We start from the raw sequence: 9,784 nt of genomic DNA on the forward strand, positions 1-9,784 counted from the left end.
GACTGGGTGTTCTCTCAATAACTGTGCCGCTCACTACACACCCAATGCAGGTGACACCACAGTGTTGCAGTACGATGACATCTGTAAGATTGACTTTGGAACATATAAGTGGTAGGATAATTGACTGTGCTTTTACTGTCACTTTTAATCCCAAATATGATATATTATTAAATGCTGTAAAAGACGCCACTAATACTGGAATAAAGTGTGCTGGCATTGATGTCCCTCTGTGTGATGTGGGAGAGGCCATCCAGGAGGTAATGGAATCCTATGAAGTGGAAATCCACGGGAAGACATACCAAGTGAAGCCGATCCATAATCTGAATGGACACTCAATCGGGCCGTACAGAACACATGCAGGGAAGACTGTGCCCATCGTGAAGGGCGAGGAGGCAACGCGGATGGAGGAAGGGGAAGTATATGCCATTGAAACCTTTGGTAGTACAGGAAAAGGTGTTGTTCATGACCACATGGAGTGTTCACATTACATGAAAAATTTTGATGTTGGACATGTGCCAATAAGGCTTCCAAGAACAAAACACTTGTTAAAGGTCATTAATGAAAACTTCGGCACACTTGCATTCTGCCGCCGATGGCTAGATCGCCTAGGAGAAAGTAAATACCTGATGGCACTGAAGGATCTGTGTGACTTGGGCATTGTAGACCCATACCCACCACTGTGTGACATTAAAGGGTCATACACAGTGCAGTTTGAACACACCATCCTGCTGCGTCCGACTTGTAAAGAAGTTGTCAGCAGAGGAGAAGACTACTAAACTTAGTCCAAAACCACCTCAAAGTCTTTATTTTCTAAGCTGTGTTGGAAAAATTATACCAGGATTAACTTATAACATGTCTGTTTTAACAGTGGACCTGTGTAATACTTTATCCATGTTTAAAATAATTTGATTTCGATCAAAGGCAAACAATCCGTCTAATGTAATTAACCAGGGAGAACACTTTCAGGACTCTAAATGTTAACTGTTTCCTCCATGTCTAGGAAATGCTCAAGTTAGTTAGGAATGACTTACATGTTTTGTTTGGAACACCCAAGTCATGCTTTTTGGATATTTATATTGCCATATTCTTACTTGAATGTTTTGAATGACTGACCACATCCACTTCTGCACCTATGTCCTCTGGTATTGCTTTTTAACCTTCCTGGAATTCATTTTCTAAAAAATAAAGACATTTTCAGAAAAAAAAAATATGAGAAACTTGTCTTCTCCAGGACAGGCGTGACATCTGGAAGAGGAATGAAGGCTAAACAAATACTGCTACCTTGTGGTCAGACTGCCCAATGTACTGCGAGCAATACCCAGCAGCCTTGCTGTTTGTCGGGTAGACCTGCTTGTGAAGGTGCGTTTCAATCTCCTCCCAGAAGACCACCATGCTCAGGTGAGAGTGTGAAGCCTCGCTTGTGGCTTTGGACTGGATGCACATGCAGTACTGCTCCGATGTTAGCTCATCCACGCAGTGCTTCTCATGCTGGAGGTGGAAAAGACTAGGAATTGAGGTCTGGACCACAATCGGGTCACTGTGTAAGTACTTCTGATACAGGTAAACATCTTTTCCACCCCAGGCTTTAATTTCCATGTGAAGCAAACCCACCAATAGTTAGAAAATCTGATTGATATTGAGAAGTGATTTGAAAGCCAAAATCTCACCAAAAAACCAAAATCCTTTTCATGAACCAGATGCTGTTCCAAGAGAGGGTCTCTGGTTGGCATAAAGGATGGCAGGTGTAAAAGACTGAACACCACAGGGTAAAATACCTTCCTACCTGGATCAAATTTAACTAGCAACTATTAAGGAATGCAGCTGAGAAATATACAGTCACATCACAGAAGAATACCAAGATCTCTCTCTTGTCCCATACTCTGGCATCCATATTTAGTCCTTGTCCACTATTAAATTCCTCATTCAATGTGACCAAGGTATAACTATGAAGATGAGACTCACTTGCAATAGATTCTAAGATAAATTTGACGTCAGATAGTCCTTTACCGAAGTACACTGCCATGAGATGGATCCTTTTGTCGTGATGAATATAAATATCCCTGAAGTTCTGCCTGGACTGTATGAACCTTCTGTTCTTTGGATGTGGGACATGACGAGGTTGATAACGGTTCTGTCGATGTCAATCACGTCGCTCTTCACCTACATAAGATGCCCAAGAGGGAATAAGAGAGTCACAGGCCTATCCTCCCATCAGATCAGCCTTCTTGAAAGAGTTTGTACTGTGTGCCTTTAGCTCTCCTGGTGCAACAGTCACCTTCCATGAGGTCATTTTTATTAAATATCAGCTTCTCTCCAAGGGCATCTTCCTCATCTTCCTTTCCTCCCCCCCTCATCTTCCTGTTCATTCTCTTCACTAGGATTATTATGAACCTCTAATCCAGCTTCAATAACTTCTACCAATTCATCTTGTCTGACTTTTCTAACCAGCTTTTCTTCAGAATGGGAGTTGATACCCATTTCCAACTGAAAAATTTTCATTAAGGTAACGCTCTTGAAGGAGACAACCCCATACTCACTAGGCCATTCTGCTCCTACACTGACTTTGTCTTTGTCGATCTGGAAGTAAAGGAACTTTGCGTGGTCACCAGGGTCTTGCTCACCGCTGCTATGGTAGCCTATGTTGTTAACCCCTGCATTTCTTTTCTCCTGCAATGACCTCATCTTCTCACTCATTTTTTGTAATTTTTGCTTTGGCATTTCAGACTTGCTGCCCTGGTTTGATAATTTTGCTTTTGCTTGTGAAAGAGGCCTTGATAATAATAGTCTTTACTGTAATTTTCCCTGACAACCCTGAGGAGGGATGCATTTCTGTCCTTTTTGGGGGCACATTCCAGAAGGTGTAGAAACAGCACTGAGCTCCAAGCAGAGCCAGGCCCAACGGCAGCCAATGGGCACTGGGGGAAAGAGTGGAGCATTGTGTATGATAGGCTTTTTCAGGCACCAGTGCAGCAGAGAAAAAGGCAGAAGGAAAAAGGGAAAGGGGCTTTATTATCTTTGAGGACATGGAGAGAACCTGGGAAAGATGAGGGATTCTCTGGATTGGAACAAAAGGAGGCTGAGGCTTTTATGGCCTTTTGCCAAGGGTGGAGTTTGAAGGGGATGTTTAGATATACCTGAGGAACTGAGGGGGGGGGGTCTTCCCTGAGGCAGTGGGAAAAGTGAAAGGACCTTGCACCCTGGGCTGAGTTGGAGAAGAAGGGGGGGAGGTGGCCTTGGAGAAGTTGAGCTGTTGTTTTAAGGGTTTCAGCCATATTAGATGACCAGCATAATGATTCAGCAATTTATACTAGGGCCAGAACCTATTAGTGTAGACAATCTCAGCAAGGAGGATTTGCCAGATAAGCTCTTTGATCATAGTTTAGCAAAAAGCTATCAAGATTAGAAACAAAATCAGGCTTTTCATAAAAGGGACAAAAAATAATTTTGCTCTAGCTACAAGTATTTCCTTCTTCAACAGTGATGACTACCTACAGAAATAAGAAATTATGCACACTTCCTTATTGTCACCATGATCCCCAGAATGCAGCAATCTGCTCTCTGAAATCCATGCTGTGGGGCCAGGGATATAACTCAGTGGCACAGCACCTGCCTGACAAGCATGAGGCCCTGAGTTCAATTCCCCCCTGCAAAAAAAAAAAAAAAAAAATCTATGATGTGAGTGGAAACTTTTAGCTGAAGGCAGGCTGGGAGGAGCAGAGGATGCTCACAGAGCGCCTGCCAGGTTGCCAGGTTAACTGCATCACACAGCTAAGGCTCATGTGACTTCATGCCTATTTTACACTTCTGTAAAGTCGAGCAAGCTGGAACTGCCAAGTTGCTCAGTGGCACTAAGCCTAGGCTCCTCTGGTCCTGGACATGACCTCCGCCCACGTGCTGCAGGCCACAGGTGATGCTTTACCACAGTGGTGGGGTTGCAAGGCAGGGCAATGTTATAATCACTGGGCTGAGAGAACAATGTACCACCCGGGACCTCAGTATGGCCACCCTGGGGCCTGGGTGGAGAGAGTCAGGGCACCAGAGCTCAGCCACAGGCAATCCCAGGCTGGAACCACTAGTCTGCCTACGTACTCCCAGGTCCTACCTTTCTATACCATCATCTTGGGCATGAAAATGTCAACACGTGCATTTTGACAGAACACAAACATTTAAACCACAGCCAGAAGTAATTTCAAGAGTGCTCAGAAGTTCTTTTGTCCCACACACTTATTCTTCCACTAATAGCTGGAGTTCATGTTTCTTCCTTTTGAATCTGCGCAAGACTATGAGTGAAGTGACTCGTGTGCACCAGATGGCACTGAGCAGCAGGCCATCAGCAGGCCTCTTCCTCTCACAAGTGCACAAATAAGAAATAAAACATTATTTCCCAATCTACCTTTCTGCTCCTCATTTGAATTTCTCCCAGTTGCAATTAGCTCAGGAAGGTAGCCTCTCATCTCTGTCCATAAACACGTAAAATTCCCCTGCCTGGCCTGGGCCATAACCTGGGACTTGATTTTGTGAGTATTCAGAGGGTACTTGGCCTCTGTGTCTAAACAGATCCTTCCCACTGGCTCCCTGCTCACCTGAAGAAACACTCTCATTGTAAAGTAGCCCAGCGTACTAAACTGGACAACAAAATTGGGACTGTGCCCTTGGCTCTCCTCAGAGAGAGACAGTAGTGGCTGAGTATGGGTTGGCTCTGTGTAGGTTTTCCATGAGCTCTGACTGCACAGATCTGCTCACAGCAACAGGTTGACCATCCACCTCCAGCACCTCTACCTCCTGGAGGAAGTCTGGATCCAGCACACAATGTCACCTCAAGGCAGCACCTGATAGCTGATAATACCTTTTGTTGTTGTTCTTCTAATGGTACTGGAGCTTAGACCCAGGGCTTTCACACTGAGGTAAATCCCCAGATCTTTTATTGTTTTTGTATTTTAAAACAGCATCTCACAAAACTGATAAATTGCCCAAACAGGGCTCAAACTTGTGTTCCCCCTGCCTCAGCCTCCCAGAGTTCTGGGATTCTAGGTATGTGCCATCATGCCTGGCTCTGATAACATCTCTACTGCCTTCTCTGGAAGTAGAGGAGAAAGGTGCCAAAACTTAGTCTCATCTTTAGGAGGCAGAGAAGAACCTGCTTTTCTTAAGAAAAGGCAAAATACAAGATCTAAGTCTCTATTTGTCTATCTGTCTATCTGTCTATCTGTCTATCTGTCTATCTGTCTATCTGTCTATCTATCTATCTATCTATCTATCTATCTATCTATCTATCTATCTATTTATCTATCTATCTGCCACTATATATTTGCCTGCTGCCCTGCCTTGGGCTTACCACCTTCCTTCCTGGCCTTTGGCTGGACTGCCATGAGCCAGGATGCTGCTTGGGAGCAGAATGAGCATATATTCCAGGGACCCTGCTTCAAGACCTGACAATTTAGACTTCAATCTCTTGTGGGGATCAGAGGAGATACCCTAGAGGCTGAGAACTCTAGAGGCTGACTTTCAGGACAGTGTAACATCACAGAAGAAGACTGGCAGGGGCCGGAGGCCCTATGAAAGGAAAGGACTTGTGGGCCTTAGCCTATGCCCTTGCTGTCATTGGCTCCATCTATCTTCCTCCTCGTCACATCATCCTTCATCCCCACTTCCAGTTCTCTTCTATATTGCCAATTTCAGGAAGTGAAGGCTCATTTGTCAGGCTCAGTTTTATTAAATCAGCTTTTTATCACCTTAGCCTATTCTCCCCCAAATTACTATAGATCTCTGATTTTTTCTCTTCCAGCCTCTCTACCCTGATATCAGCTGGAACAAATCTCCTAGGCAGGTAAGGACCTCAGCCTATCTAGCAATTCTTTCAGTTGTCTTGCCATAGCTATTGGGCCAACAGAGAACCAGGTGGAGATGGAGAAAGGCCAGTTATCTACATTATGACCTTAATTTTCTTATATCTAATATGGTTTGGGTAAGTGTTCTCCAGAAGTTTGTGTGTTAAAGACTTTGTCCCCAGGTTGTCACTATTAGGATATGCTATGGACCTTTACGAGACGGGACCTTCTGGGAGGCATTTCAATCATGGGAGACCTTCCCCTGCAGGGGACTGTGGGACCCCGCCCCTTCCTCTTTCCTTCATTTGCTTCTTAGCCATGGAAGAGCAGTCTGCTCCACCACATGCTCCCTGGCATTGTCACCCAGCACCTACCTCAGGACTAAAGCAGTAAATTCATCCCATCTTGAACTGGAAGTTTCAAAACTGTGAGGCAAAAATGTTTTATCTTTGTACATTAATTATCTCAGGTATTCTATTATAGTGATAGAGAGCTGACTGACACATTTCCTCTGGCAAAAGCAGCAGAACACAGGGGTGAGAGGAGAGCTGTAGGGGAACTCTCCACTCTCGCGTAGCCTGTGTGCTTTCCCCCAACAGTTTAACTGTTAACTGCGCATAGACCCTGTGTGCTTTTGCCCTGAAGTTTGCATGTGTATTCCTCAGCAAAGTCCCTCACACTCTGTAAAGACAGCAAATGTGAAATCAGGGAGGAGCCCTGCCACCAGTGATTCACTTAGCTTTTAGAACTGAATTTCCTCATTTTAAAATCTACCTCTGCCACTTTTAGCTTATTTCTTTATCTATAAAATCAGGGTTACAATTTATAATTCTTAGTATTGCGATGAGGATTACATTGTTAATAATGGGAAAGTAGAAGAGCCAGCCCGATAGCTCAGCAGATTAAAGTGCCTGCTTTGGCAGGCGCAGGGGCCGGGCACTGAATCCCCAGCCTGCTGTAAAGTGCTGGTACTGCCCCTGTGGCGTACTGAGACCGCAATTGAGACTGGACATGGTGGCACATGCCTGTAATTCCAGCTCTTGGGAGACTGAGCCCATCGGATCACTATGAGTCTGATCTATGTAGTAAGACCCTGTAGACCTTGTACTAAAAATACCAAAAAAAAAAAAGACCAAAACAAAAACCAGGAAGGATCACTACAAGTCTGATCTGTGTAGTGAGTTCCTGTAGATCCTGTACTAAATATATATATATATATATATATATATATATATATATTTAAAAAATAATAATAATGGTAAAGTACCTAGCAGAGAGTAAGCATTGCATCAGTGTTAATTGTTCACAGTGTTATCAAGACCAGAGCCCAACTATAGCCACCCACAGATAAGGATCTGTAGCCCTCACAGATCCCATCCATCTTATGAATTCCAAGTTTTCTGCTTGCTGTATTTGGAATATGACATAAGTATGTCTTCCAGGGGTTCATTGTTTCAAAATTGGTCCTCAGTGTGACAATAGTAGAGGGTGGGAGAGGTAGGACAAGTTGGATATGGTAGTGCACTACCCTCAGGGGGACAAATGTGATTCTTATGGAATCCCAGTGAGTTCCAACAAGAATGAGCTATTATAAAAAAGCGAGGCTGGCCTCCTTCCGCTCTCTGGCTTCTTTTCCAACCATGTGATAAGGCCCCCTTATATGTGTTCCCACCCATGATGGCATCCACTGTGATGTGACATAGTTAGTGCGGAAAGTGGCCAAAACTAATGCCTTGGTTTTTTTGACTATTGGTCTCCAAAACTGAGCTAAAGAATACTCTTTTTGGGGGCTGGTGAGATGGCTCAGTGGTCTAAAGCACCTACTTAGAACAAACTTAGCAAAGCACAGAGACCGCGGTTCAATCCCCCAGCACCACACGCCAGCCAGGGCCACCCCCTGGTGGGCTGAGCAGGCCACACACACACACACACACACACACACACACATTAAAAAAAAAAAGAATACTTTTTTTTGAAATTAGTTGCCAGCCTCAAGTGTTTGTGATAGCAACTAAAAATAGACTAACATGCTGTTGTTCTAATTGTATACTTAGACTTCTAACTTTTTTTTTTCAAGTCTTTATTTATGTGTGTGTGCGTGTGTGTGTGTGTGTGTGGCCAGCTCAGCCCACCAGGGGGCGGCGCTGGCTGGCATGTGGTGCTGGGGGATTGAACCGTGGTCCCTGTGCTTTGCTAAGCTTGTTCTAAGTAAGTGCTTTAGACCACTGAGCCATCTCACCAGCCCTAGACTTCTAACTTTTATATAAAATATATAATTGGGCTAGATGGATAGCACTGTGGTGAAGTACTTACTTACCTAGCATGTACAAGGCCTTCGATTCAATCCCCAGCACCAAATAACAACCATCACCACCACCACCACTACAATAATAATGATGATGATGATGATGGAGGCTTATTTGATTCACAGTTTTGAATTCTAGGAAGTCCAAGGGCATGGTTCCAGCACCTGCCATGCTGCATCGTGATATCGTAGAAGGTGAAAGCACAAGAACAAGCCAGAAAGGTAGGCAGGGATGGAGTGGGCTGCTTTTAACCCATTCCTGATAATTACCCACTTTCAAGACACCGACCTTAATCCATTCATGTTTCTCCATTCTTATGACCAAGTTATCTCCTTCTAGGCTCCATCTCCCGAAGCTTCCACACTGGGAATCAAACCCCAAACACATGAATTTGGAGGACACATTCAAACTATGTCATTCTACTCCTGGCTGAACTCAGGCCTTTGCACTCGCCAGGGAAGCGCTTATTCCACTGAGCCATCTACCTGGCCCCTCATGTCCTTCTCAAAATGAAGAATATATTCCTTCCCTCCCAATGGCTCTATAAATCTTAATTTATATAATTTTTAGAATTTATAGAATTTTAGAATTTATAGAATTTTCCAGCATTAACCAAAAAATCTGACGTCTCATCTGAATCTGATACGCATGAAACTCAAGGCAAGTTTCATCCTGAACCAAGCCTGTTCCCAGTGTGAACCTGGGAAATCAGAACAAATTATTCACTTCCAAAATACAATTATGAGGCACAGATAAGGAAGACATTTTTATTCCAGGAAAGCCCTTTTTTTTTTTTTTTTGTGCAGAACTGAGGATTGAACTCAGGCCTTTGCGCTTGCCAGGGAAGCACTTATTCCACTGAGCCATCTCCCTGGCCCAACATTCCTATTCCAAAAAGGAGAGGTAGCAAGAAGAGAGAGGATCCATGGGCCAGCCAAATAGCTCAGTGGATTAAAGCACCTGCAAGCAGGTGCAGGGGCCAGAGGTTTGATCCCTGGGCCTGCTGTGCTGGCCCAGTCCCCAGGGCTTTTTAAGACTGCAATGAAGACTGGGCTTAGTGGCATAGGCTTGTAATCCCAGTTCTTGGGAGGCTGTAAACAGGCGGATTACTACGAGTCTGATCTAGTAGCGAGACCCTGAACACCCTGTAGACCCTTCCCTAAAAATACAAGAAAAGAAAAAAAAGAAGGTCCCAAGTAAGTTTAAACCCAACAGGAATTCTTAAATCTCCAGAATAATCTTCCTGGACTCTGTGCTTTACTTCCTATGCACTTTGTTGGAGGAGTTGGGTGATGGGGCCTCTGGCAACCCCATCTTCTCCACTTAGCTGGACTTAGCTCAGCTTCAGCTTTCTTGGGTTGGAGTCTTTTGTCTTCAGATCTCCCACTCTGGCATTGCACACTGGCAGCCCTGTAGTTCTGGGGTCTCGGTGGCAGTACTGTCTCTGCAGCTCCACTAGGTGTGCTCTGGTAGGAACTCTGCAGCAGCTCCACAGCTACTCGGTACATCCTGTGAAAGTGTAGGCCATGGTGGAAATGCCCTTCAGGACTCGGCCTTCTGAAGTCCAACAGCTAGAAGGAGGCTCCCCAGTTTCTTGTTTATGACTCACTTTAGTCCTTAACCCCTAAGGGGATTTTTTTTTTTTTTTTT

At 44.4% G+C, this 9,784-nt stretch overlaps 2 pseudogenes across 1 annotated transcript; one reads left to right on the top strand and one right to left on the bottom strand.

The window, feature by feature from the left end:
• Positions 1-4: 4 nt before the first annotated feature.
• On the top strand, positions 5-792 carry LOC101580701 (annotated as a pseudogene). The gene has a single exon (XR_001117029.2). The product of XR_001117029.2 is annotated as a methionine aminopeptidase 2 pseudogene (transcript).
• Positions 793-1,201: 409 nt separating this feature from the next.
• LOC101581101 lies at positions 1,202-9,642 on the bottom strand (annotated as a pseudogene).
• Between the last annotated feature and the right edge of the window lie 142 nt (positions 9,643-9,784).

The sequence above is a fragment of the Octodon degus genome, unplaced genomic scaffold (assembly GCF_000260255.1).
Source record: "Octodon degus isolate 3935 unplaced genomic scaffold, OctDeg1.0 scaffold00021, whole genome shotgun sequence".
NCBI lineage: Eukaryota > Metazoa > Chordata > Mammalia > Rodentia > Octodontidae > Octodon > Octodon degus.